The 12,819-nt window shown below is 30.6% G+C and overlaps 1 long non-coding RNA gene across 1 annotated transcript; it reads right to left on the bottom strand.

Moving 5' to 3' along the window:
• Positions 1-3,587: 3,587 nt before the first annotated feature.
• On the bottom strand, positions 3,588-4,524 carry LOC114939306 (uncharacterized). The gene is made up of 2 exons (XR_003821210.2): positions 4,379-4,524; positions 3,588-3,625 (listed from the first exon to the last, which is right to left on the bottom strand). It is a non-coding gene; the product is annotated as an uncharacterized LOC114939306 (long non-coding RNA).
• Positions 4,525-12,819: the final 8,295 nt, after the last annotated feature.

The raw sequence follows: 12,819 nt of genomic DNA, 5'->3' as shown, positions 1-12,819 counted from the left end.
CAATTTAGTTAGAAAGCCAAATAACTTTGTTATGTGATTATACGCCGAACTTCGTTTTTCTAATTCAACTCGAAGTTTGTCAATGATTACATTAAATGATTCAATACGGAATTTTTCGCAACCATTTAAATTTTGAATCTCCGTTACATTATCTGCACATTTTTTTTTAATTTTTCGTTTCTGTGTATCAGAATATTTTTGTTGTACAAAAGAGCCTAAATTTTTAGAATCGTTTTCTATTGCTACAAAATCATTTCTTACGTCACTAATAAATTTAACTAGCGAGTGTAGCATATCATTAGCCGTAATCAAGTCGAGTTCGATTTTTTGCACAAATTTGCTAGTTATATTGAATCGTTGAAGAACTCGATGCCAAAAAACTGTCATAAATGCAGTTTCTAGTTTTGTTAATTTGTTTTTTAAGGACATTGCTTCGTGACGAGTTTCGGTCTTTTCTTCTTCACTTTGCTCAATCTCATACAATGAATTATATAATTCTAAATAATTCTGAGCTAATGCAGTAATGGCATCATCGCGGCATGACCATCTTGTAGAAGATAAACTTTTTAATGTAATGCTCGCGTGTTTTAGCAATATGCTCCAACGATGCGTAGAAATGGAAAAGAAAGCATAAAGTTGTTGTACAAACCGGAAAAAATTTACAGAATCGATACATTCATCTACGCTGCATTCGCCAACTAAATTTAGTGAGTGTCCTACACAAGGAACGTAATACGCAAGAGAATTAACTTCTTTAATTCGTGCTTGTAATCCCGAGTATTTTCCAGACATGTTACTGGCATTATCATAAGTTTGCGCTCGACAGTAAACAATGTCAATTTCATTATTGCGAAGAACTTGTAATATTGTTTCATTCAATGATGCTCCAGTATGGCTATTAATAGGTAAAAAGCAAAAGTAGCGTTCATACACACAACCATCCAAACAGTACCGGAATACAATAGATAACTGATCAACGTGAGATACATCTGGTGTCGAATCTACAATAAGGCTGAAATATTTTGCTCTCTTAATTTGGCTAAGAATTTCGTTCTTAACTTTGTTAGCCATCATGTGAATAAATTCTTTACAAATATCTTTTGACAAATAGGAAACGTGCCCGCGACCTTGATTTGCATGCAAGTCAAAGTGTTTTTTTAAGAATGGATCAAATTTAGAAATCAGTTCCAAAACACCCAAGTAATTTCCATTATTTGGAGAACCAATCACTTCATGCTCGCCCCGAAAAGCAAGACCGCGTGCAGAAAGAAAACGAATTACTTCGACAATGCGTTTTAAAACTTCAGTCCAATACTTAATCTCATCTTGTAGCTGCTTAGCCATATAATTATTAATATGTGATTTTTCATGCACGAATGTGAGCCAAGTAAGCATGCATTTTTTGTGTTCTGCACTATTTTCATGTCCACTAATCTTTTCTTCTGCTTTCTTCTAATTGCTAAATCCGCCGTTTACAAATGTGTTTGTATTATTTTCACTAAAAAGCTTACAAACGTAACAGAAAACATTCCCAGTAGACTCTGAATATATCAACCATTTTCGCGTGCATTTTTCACCGTTAGCCAAAGTTCGTGAAAAAACCTTTGAAGATAAAAATCTGTTTTGATCTTTATATTGTCTAACAGAAGCTTGAAAATTGTTATCTTTTTTCTGAAAATATTCATAGCCTTTATCCAAATACTTTTGCCTCACATCATCATGCATTTCCATGGGCCACAGAAAGGGATCTTTATTTACAGGTTCTGAAAAGTATAAAATAAATAAGGAGAAAGAATAGGGAGAGAGAACAAGAGATAGGAGAGAGAGAGAGAGAGAGAGAGGACGGGGAGAAAAGAGAGACTGCATTGACAACTGACAAGATTTTGTTTGTCACCACAATCAGAAGATTCTAAATGTACAGAAAACTTGTGTAATTTTTACAAAAGCAGCAAATAAAATTTTATATTTTAATTTTGCAAATTGTAACCTGCAAAAACGTACCTATGACGAGCTTGGCTTTCCTGCTTATTACGTTCTGATTATTCATGTCACAACTGTCATCTGAGTGTTCATTACAAATGACAGCATCTTTAATACTGAGTTCATCACTATTAGTAGAAAGTACCGAATTTGATGTTAACACTGAGATTTGCTGAATCTTATCGTCATCTTCATTAGCAATAGTGCCTCCAGTTTTTATTTCGGCAGGAAAGAAGTTGGTCAGTTTCGGTAGTTTATTTTTAAAATCTTCATGTTTCTGTTTCGCTTTACGTTTCGAAGTACCACTAGCGTATTTTCGTGGAATCATCACAAACGATAAATGGTAGACCGATAAACATGGACTTTCCCAACGGATGCGGACGTCTTTTACTTTTATTCATGTGACAATTGCCGCACGCGGCAGGGCGGCCACAACGTCATGAGAAATAAACAAATTTTATGGATTTTATATATGTGTGTGTGTGTGTGTATATCTTCAGATAAAAACACCAGTGTACTTTTTTTACTGAACATTGTGTCTGTGCACGATGATTCATTGTATGAGAAATGCAAAATTAAAATTTTTAATTATTTATTTGCATTCGATTATTTACTTTCATCGATGAAATACAATTTTATTTGAAAGCTAAGGGGCCCCTTATAAAGATGGGGCCGAGGGCTGTAGCCCCCTTAGCCCCCCCCTTAACCCAGGACTTATATAATATAGGAATAAAGGGGATATCATTAGAATATCGCAAAAAATTTATAGATGAAGAAAATCTTGCAAATTTTAAAATCATCTTTATTTTTTGAATGATCTCAAGAATACAAAGTTTTACTGTGGATATCACGTTGCAGGACATCCTGCGTATATATACACATACATACATACATACATACATACATACATTCATATATATATATATATATATATATATATATATATATATATATATATATATAAAGGCCGGTATTCATTGTCCGATTTTATATTTAAAATTAAGTCCGAGCTTGAGATGCTACGAAGCTATTTGATCGGTTGAATAGAATCTTAAGTTAACCTTAAAGCAGACTTAAGACGATCTTAAATATAAGATTGAACTATAAATACCGGTCCATATAGACTATAAAATGAATAAAAGACTATGAGATTATATATAAAAAACACTTACTAATTAATTCTCTTTCATAATTTAGGAAATCTACATTTTCATCAAGAATTGAATTATCTGTAAAAAGTATTTTAAAAATATAAGATATATATAAAAAAAAATAAATATTTTATTTAGTCTTTAAGTCATCGATACTCAAGTTGGTATTCAGCATTGAATGTAAGATAAAATATAATTATATATATAACAAACATATAATTATATTTTACTTTACATTCAATGTTGAGTATCAATTTGAGTATCGATGACTTCCAGACAAAATGAAATGTGTTAGATGTTAAACGTGGTGTAATATTATTTCTTTACTTCCACTATATGCATAACAGATAATTGGAAATTATATCTTACCTTATCTTCAATATTGAGTGCCAATGTGAAATGTCGACTTTCCCGAACACAATGATGTGTTAGATGTTTAATGTTATGTAAAGTCTGTTTATTCCTCTGCTTCCACTGTATACATAACAGATACTCTGAAATATAAAATTTGATTAAATTGCAAGAAAAAGATGTGATAGAAAAATGTATGTGTATAGTGGAAGTAAAGAAATAATGTTATGCAACATTAAACATCTAACACATTTTATTTAGTCTTGAAGTCATCGATACTCAAATTGGTACTCAACATTGAATGTGAGGTAAAATATAATTATATATATAATAAATATATAATTATATTTTACTTTACATTCAATGTTGAGTATCGACTTGAGTATCGATGACTTCAAGACTAAATAAAATGTGTTAGATGTTTAACGGTGCGTAACATTATTTCTTTACGCCCACTATACACATACATTTTTTTATATTAAAGATCATATTAAAATCTTAATAAAGAAATAGTAAAATTATAATTAGCCATAAATTTTATAGGTACAAGGTACATAGAGGAAGTTATAACTTTGTTTTAATGGACTAAATTCACAATTAGCATAATTTTCGTAAAAATCAACGTAATAATTATTAAAAACAATTAAAGAAGTCTAATAATGCTATTCTGAATATTATATGAAATTATGTGCCTTAAGTTTAATTATATTTTTTATTTTATTTGGAATTTTGTCACCTTAACCTTATTACTATTTTTCGGAAGGCTGCAAATTTACAAGAACCAACAAATACAAGGAAAATATTATGAAAAGTACACGAATAAATATGTAAGCTAATTTATTTATAACTTTATAGAGTTGATTTATGAATTTAATAATGAAATAAATAAGGATTACCTTCGAGTATGTATGCACAGCCTTCGGAGATAGCGAAGCCAAGGCGGGAAGGACGAAAAAAGTTGAATATCACAGTCACGTAATATACGTTTAGAAAACATCGAACAAGTGAGTGCTCACACGATAATCACTGTCACTAGGTAAATTTTGGCTGTTTCAAAATTCACTGTCAATACTGCTAAAAATTTATAAATATATACGTAACGTATAAACTATCGATTGTGTAACTTTTTCCAAAGTGAAAAGGTAAAAAGTGAAAAATTTCTTCCAATCACACATTAATTTTATTTTAAAATCAATGCGTGATTGCCGAAAATTTTTTACTTTAAAAAAAGTTACACAATTGATACCCAACACTAACTTTAAATTTCAGAAAACACAGCCTTTATAACAGACTCTATATATGATCGAAGTATATCGAAGACGTTCAGAGAACATCCAAAGGATATTCTAGATATTCTCTGAACGTCTTTGGAACATGTATGCTGAGTTATATTGCGTATATATGAAAAAAAAATTATTTCATCTACGCATAACTACGATCCGTTATATTGCGTTTATTATTTCCTTATGTTATATAATATTTATATTCTGTTTGCTGAAAAAAAGGGTTTATAACTATTTTACACGAAATTATTTTTATCGATAAGAATTCTTTACATATATGCATAAAATAAACATTTTTAAAACGTCCAAATATAAATATACTTTGAACATCCAATAATGGATATTCTTAAAACGTTCGTATTAAGTCCATGGACGTTTGTACCAAATAAAAACCAAAACTGGACGTCCACTGGACATTGTGTGCTGTCTGGGTCCTATTCTCCTCACCCCTTTTCTCACTCTTTCCTCACAAATACCTGCCACGCTTTCACACACCTGTCACTCACACTCTCACCGGAACCGGAAGCCGATAAATTTTTATTTATTTGTCGCAATTTTTTGATATAATTTTTTTGGTAAATATTTAATAATTTTGTATAGTAAAAATATATTGTTTAAAATTAAAATGACAATTTTTAGAGCACTTTTACCTTTTTTAAAAAAAAGTATAAAAAAGACAAGTTTATACGCCCACGTAAAAAACTGTTATAAAAAAAACAGTTAAAAATTTGTTTTTAAATTATTGTAAAAAACTGCTTTAAAAATGACATTTTAATTTTATATAATATATTCTTACTGTACAAAATAATTAAATATTTACCAAAAAAATAATACTAAAAATTGCGACAAATGAATAAGTTTATCCTAATAAATAAGAGTTTATCCTATAAAATCTATTCTTTTATTAAATTAATTTTTTAATCGGAATATTTAAATAAAAAAATTTTAGAAGTTATAGAAATTAATCAACCAAACTAGCGAGTAAATAATTTATTCAGCTTCACGACGTTTCGACCATGTGATTGTGGTCCTTATCAAGTGAAACAAAAAAAATTCAATTAAAGTTAACACATTATTATTGTACGGTATGTACGTAAGTTGAATTATCGGGCGTGTGCCCGTCGTATGTTGTCGTGGAATAAGTGCTTCACGAATATACGACCGAGAATGTTTTTCTCTCACTTGCTTATATTTATTGAAAAACTCAGAAAGCAGTGACCGCACTCGAGATACAAAGTATAAATGCTTAATTGAAATACAGCGTATAATGGTATACAATAGCCGGCTATGTCGGCCGCACGTGTGTCTCTCGTTGTCTCTGAGACGATTCTGATTCGTATTAGCGGGGACCGCGTACGATGGGTCGCGATCGGCAACGGAAGCCCCCGAAGGCAACGGCGAAGGACCCGACATATATATATGCGGGTACCCGAATTCGAGCGGGTAGATTGACCGGGCGATACGCGTAAAATAGTTTATTGAATACCAAACAATTATATAAATTTTGTCAGTCACATTTCTTAAAACTATGTAAGTCAATCAATAAAGCAAAGCGAAACATTAAACATCATAACCCGTCGAAGGATCATCAGATTCTAATCTTCAGATTTCACTTGATAAGGACCGCAATCACATGGTCGAAACGTCGTGAAGCTGAATAAATCATTTACTCGCTAGTTTGGTCGATTAATTTTTACAACTCTTTTTTAAACACTAGTGACTGCTATTAATAATATTGGAAAAAATTTTAGTTAAAAAAAAATTGGCGCTGCTAAATTTCGAAATTAACTTTAGTATAATTTTACAAATTTATTGAAATTTCGACCTAACTGGCCAGTGCAATTTAATTAGAAACACTACGTTTCGACCCTTAGGTACGGGTCCTTTTCAAGTGTAACTGCACAATAAAATATACAATGATTAGGATATAAAACAATAAATTACAAAGTTGTTAACAAAGAAAATTAAAAATAATATACAATAATGTAATGTACCTATCTAGATGTTAATTCGACAGCAGTAAAATTACTAATGTTAACGGAGACAAATAAATCAATTTAAGTCAAACGTTTAAAAACACAATAATATCAAAGTTCGACAATACAACGACATAAATAAATAAATAAATAAATAGACAGTCACATACTGTGGATCAACTTATCATAAATAGGATTTAGATTTTCTGTGTCTCTTTGTAAATTGATGTTATTCTTATATTTTTTAATAAAAAACATCTCCGCTAATTCTCTCTTCTTTCTGTGTTTCTCGCAATGCAAAATCTTAGGTTTTGTCCATTTAAATTCATGGTCATATTTTGTTCGATGTTTGCTAATTACGTTATGATTACTATGGTGTTGTTTAATATTTTTAAAATGTTTGTTTACGCGTGTAGCTAATTGTCTTTTTGTTTGTCCTGTATATGTTGCGTTGCAATCGTTACATTCTATTAAATACACAACGTCAGTCTTTTTCATATGGTTGATCCTACCTTTTCCTCTCCAAATTAACCTATTTAATTTTTTCGGGATAGTATAAACAATTGATGCCACATTTTTTTAACACGTTCCTAAGATTTTCGCTCAAGCTTTTTACATACAGTATCGGTAACAATGATCCCGTATTAAACTTTTTACCTCCATTGTCATTAACCATCAAAAATTCTCTACGGTGTTTTAGAGCTTTAATTCTCTTCGCGATATGTAGTTCGATGAAAGGTTTCGGAAAGCAATTGTTGACCAAAATATCCGTAATAATTCTGATGTTATCAGTGTGAAAGCATTCGTTTGAAAGTAATAGAGCTCTGTCAACCAAACTTCTAATCGTGTTGATTTTGTACTAAAGGGGATGGTTAAATAGGAAATTAATATACCTGCCAGAAAAAGTGAGTTTTCTGTACCAATTGGTCAACAATGTCCCCTCCGCCCTTACAATAGTAACGTCCAGGAAATTCACAAAACCGTTGACTTCAGCCTCATGCGTGAACATTAGGCGTTTGTGGTAACTATTAAAAATCGTTAATATCTCATCGATTTTGGTTTTTGGTGCTATTGCAAAAATGTCGTCAACGTATCTGTAAAAGACCGGTATGCAGTTTAACTTGCTTAAACACTGTGTTTCAAGCTCGTCCATGACCAAGTCAGCCAATATTGGTGATAAGGGTGACCCCATCGGACAGCCAAAAATTTTTTCGTAGTATTTTCCACCAAATTCGAAGCTCGTTAGATTAAGGACAACCGAAAGTGCATGTAAAAACTGGGGCAACGTCAAATCGGTATTTTTCGTAATATACGTCCATCTCTTTTCCACCGCTGTTAAAGCTAAATCCTTAGGGATGTTCGTAAACAATGATGTAACATCCAAAGAAAATAAAAACTGATCGTCATTAATCTTCGTGTGTCTAATAGCTTCAACAAACGTCCAACTATTCCTTTACATACGATTTAGGCTTAGGAATCGAAATGGACAAAATTTCCCGTAGATATTGCGCTACATTATACGTGGGGCTACCTACAGAAGAGACAATAATGCGTAAAGGATAGCCCTTCTTGTGCACTTTTGGTAATCCGTAACACCTTGGAAGATTTCCACAAGTACTCTTTAGACGATTGTATGTCATCTCGTCAACAATACCCATGTCGTGCCATCCCTTAACCAATTCATTCACCTTAGTTTTCATACGATTGGCAGGGTCTTTTTGTAGTTTTTTGTAAGTCGTTGTGTCATTTAGTAATTCTGTCATTGTGTCGTTATACTTAATCCATAATGACGGTAACTTGTTCTTTGTCCGCTTTGGTGATAAGCAAGTCCTCATTTTCTTTTAAAAATTTTTTGCATTTTGAAAAGCTGCTCAAGAAAAATCTGTCAATACCGTTGATGTGCTTTTGTTTATTAAGGAATTTATGTACGGAGCTAGTCACCGAAGTACGCGCTGATTCCCTTAAATCTTCAGGTATCTTATGTATATTAGGATTCAACATTCTTCATTATATTGAGTGTCAAATCCAACCTGTCGCTCTGATCACATTGACTTATCGGAAGTCCAAAATTTTCACCCAAGCTTAAAAAATCAGAAACCGCTTTCCGGAATGTTCTTGCTACTGATATTCATTAGCCATTTCGACTTGTCTGATCTATTGAAAAAGTGTATGTTTAAATTTTGAGACCGTAATAAATACTCAAACTTTCGAATTAAACAATTTTTCTTTTTGAGTCTTAATTTTTCAAGCTTGTTGTTGTTCGATTTAAAGAAACTAACAAGGAGCCCTCTCGGTACCATGTTATTCAATTTATTCTCTATATCCCTAACCTTGGATTTCAGAGAGATCAAGATGAAATTAAGATCCCTAATTTCTAAATTCAAGATTCGTGACCGATTTCGTTTAGCGAAATTTACAAAAGAACGGTTGACTTTAGCGTTGAAAAAAGACACATTCGTATATGACCTGTATATATGTGTTGGAAGTACGTCGTATCTTCTGCATTTGAGTAAGAAAATCAATTGTTGGTTGCAAATGCCAATCCTTTCCTGTGTTTTAACCCACGTTCTCATCAAATATTCTAATTAAGTTTCTAATTAAATTGCACTGGCCAGTTAGGTCGAAATTTCAATAAATTTGTATGGTTTACTTTTCACTGGTGATTTCATTAATTTTATCGTAATTTAGTATAATTTTGTTTATAGCGCTGTTTAATTTAGCACCAAGTTTTTTTAAATAACATTTTTTTATATATAAAAATATATATTGAAAAATTTATTTAATAAAATAATAATAAAAAATTTTATGGGATTTTTTATTTATTTGTCGCAATCTTTTGATATCATTATTTGTTCACAACGCATCAGAAAATATTAGCCGTGGAATAAAATAAAATATTCTGTTCGAATAATATTTTATAAGATTCTAGAATAATCGATATTTACAGCAAATCGTTTTTGTATGTTTTTCGCGGAGAAACACAGCGACATAAATCAATCTGTCTCGAAAAAACATTCCTCAAAACATCAACAATTAACGGTATCACAACCGTTCCGCCGAATAATTATTTTCAGTGAGCATGCGCTGCTTACCACGGGCGCCTCTTTTCACCAATAATTATCGCGATCGCCCGCGCGCGCATGCTTTCTGCCAGCCGTCTTCCGTTAATTTTGACAGCGGCCAATAATGAGCTGTGCCCTCGAGTCACCTCGAGCACAATTGAAATTGCTCGCAATAATTGGCGCTTCCCGAAAAGGTGGGTTTTCTTCGGAAACCCATAAAAGAGAGCTCGCACCCGAAATTCGAGCCTTATCGCTTTTCCGCCGTGAACCGCATAACGCAACCGCAGATTTGTAAAACCGCTAAAATTCGTTGACAACCGCCGCTTATTCCGCACCTTGATTCTGATTCCGATTTTCTCTGTAAATTAAGTAAAATTGTAAAAGTTGTTGAAGTGTTCGTTCTTAATTGTTTTATAATAGTAAAGTCAGTTTAATACAAAAGGTGACTCATCCTTTGGTGCAGCGCGATCCTTTCTCTCGCAGCGCGTTCGTGAACATTATTGTTTATTAGAAATATTTAATCATTTTGTACAGTAAAAATATATTTTATAAAATTAAAATGACATTTTTTAGAGCAGTTTTTACAATAATTTAAAAACACTATATATATATATATATATAACACTTTTATGTGAGCGCGTAAACTTGTCGCCTTTTTTACCTTTTTTTTTAAAGGTAAATTTTTTATGAATATCATTCTTTTTTGTAGTATATATTTATTATTTACAAACACAATGATAACTTATTAAATATTACGAGGCCATGTGAAATAACATACGGTTTAAAACAGTGGATTGATTTAAATTATCAAATGATTAAAGCTAGATCAAAGTTGAATTTGTTAAAACATTGTAAAAATTTCGATAGCTTGCTATTCAGATTCAAAAAACAAATTTTAAATATCAAAATCAGAAATTTATATAGATTAATTAATTTCAAAATACGACAGTCTCCTTGCTTACAGTAAATACTATATATAAATAACGTAAAAAGAAACGTCATAATATGCATTTTTGAAAGCTGAAAGCTAGTTGAAGGCACACTAATACATAATAGTGCTAAGTTATCAAATTTTTATAATTTTTTTTTTTACGTTATTTCTTTTCTTATCGTTAACTTTTATTTACTTCCTTATTATATTAACAATTACTTATTTATAAAGGAATAACAGGATGATAGCGAAACAAAGAAAAATGTTAGATGAAAAAATAAAATATATCACATAAGTTGTATCACATTTTTTTAGTAACAAATAGTTATTATGTTTTGCAGTATATCAAAAAATCCTTCTACTTCTTTTATAAATATATGTTTATAATCAAATTATTTAAAACATAAAATGATATTTAGGCCAACTGAACAAGCAATAAAATCTAAGGTGTTATTTATTTATTATAAACTTATAAATATTAAAAAATCGCAAACGTTTCGACTATACTACAGTTTTCTTCAATACAATAATAATAACATGAATAATTATTACAATATAAAATCATAAAATTAATATGCAAAATAAAGAACAGTTAAAAATTATCATACAAAATCAACTAATTTCTAACAATGCTTAAGCTCGTATATAAACAACTACAATGATAAATTATTAAATAATATGAGGCCATGTGTAACGAGCAATTAAAAAATTATTATAATCTTGGAAAAACATTAATATAAAATAAACCAGTTACAAACGTTTCGACCTGTACTCAGTGTTCTTCAGTGCGCAATAATCATTATAATAATTAAATAAATATAAATAAAAATTCTAATAAAAAGTCGTAATATAATGTCAAAATAAATTAAATTAAATATTCATGTCAAAATTAAAAGACGAAATACGCTAACAATAAATTTAAATTATCAAATACAGTTCAACACGAACAGTCCCAATTGAATGCAAAAGTCAAATTTACAATAATTAATCCGGCTAATCCATATTATTTTAAAACTTATTATTAAAAACTCGGAGTGGCACTTAGACATTGCTCCAAACCAACCGCTCATCGTTAGTCGGCGAAAGGCTGTCAGTCCGGCAATGATCGTGTCCATCATCCCCAAGTTTTTTTAAATATTATAAGCTGAATTTAAAAATTTCAATATAAAATAAAAATTAGAAATTGACTTATGTATGTGTAAAATATTAAGAATTAAAAATTAGAATTTAGTTAGTTGTTGCTTACAGTTGTCTCCGAATAAAATAAGATGACCATGCCTTAATTGTTGTTGAACTTATTACTTGACTGATGTCGCGTCGTTTAAAAAGTTGAATATATATAGGTGTCAAGTCGCAAAAACATAAACATTTTAATAAGTCTAACTATTTCCTATTTCTTCTAGAATGTCAAAATAAGCGTTGTTGAGCAATTCAGTGTCTGTATTATTATTTATACCATGCTTTTGTTTTTTTATGTGTATCATCTCCGAAATAAGTCTTTTATAGTAGTTAGATTCAATATCAAGTATTTTGACGTTATCCCAATCAAAAGCATGTTTTTTATCAACAATATGTTTCGAGACCACCGAATGCTTAGAAGAATCAAATTTAATGTTATTTATATGCTCCTTTAGTCTAGTACGTAATTTTCTTTTAGTTTGCCCAACGTATGAAGCTTCACAGTTTTTACAATTGATTTTGTAGACGACATTATTATTGTTACTATGCACATTTTTGTCCTTATGGACTCTGATGAATTTGTTAAGGTTATTGAGACAACGGTACCCTACTCTAAAATCTGATTTTTTAATTGTCGATGCCATTGTTTCCGAGATGTTATTAATATAGGGAATAACAAAAAATTTTTTATTATTTTCCTCTATAATTTCTTTTGTTCTATTGTTGTTGAACTGCAAATTGTTTACTACTTTTATTCTCCTATTGATTTCTTTAAATATTAAATGAATAAGGTAACCGTTGTCCAACAATGTTTCAATACACAGTTCTAAATTTTTCTTGTGATATATGGGATGAGATAATAACAATGCTCTATCGATCAAATTATAAATATAAATTTTTCAACTT

This window comes from Nylanderia fulva, unplaced genomic scaffold, assembly GCF_048542155.1.
Source record: "Nylanderia fulva isolate GAGA-0341 unplaced genomic scaffold, ASM4854215v1 Scaffold535, whole genome shotgun sequence".
In the NCBI taxonomy this organism is placed as follows: domain Eukaryota; kingdom Metazoa; phylum Arthropoda; class Insecta; order Hymenoptera; family Formicidae; genus Nylanderia; species Nylanderia fulva.
Note: the sequence above shows the minus strand (reverse complement) of the source record. Positions and strands in the feature narration are given on the sequence as shown.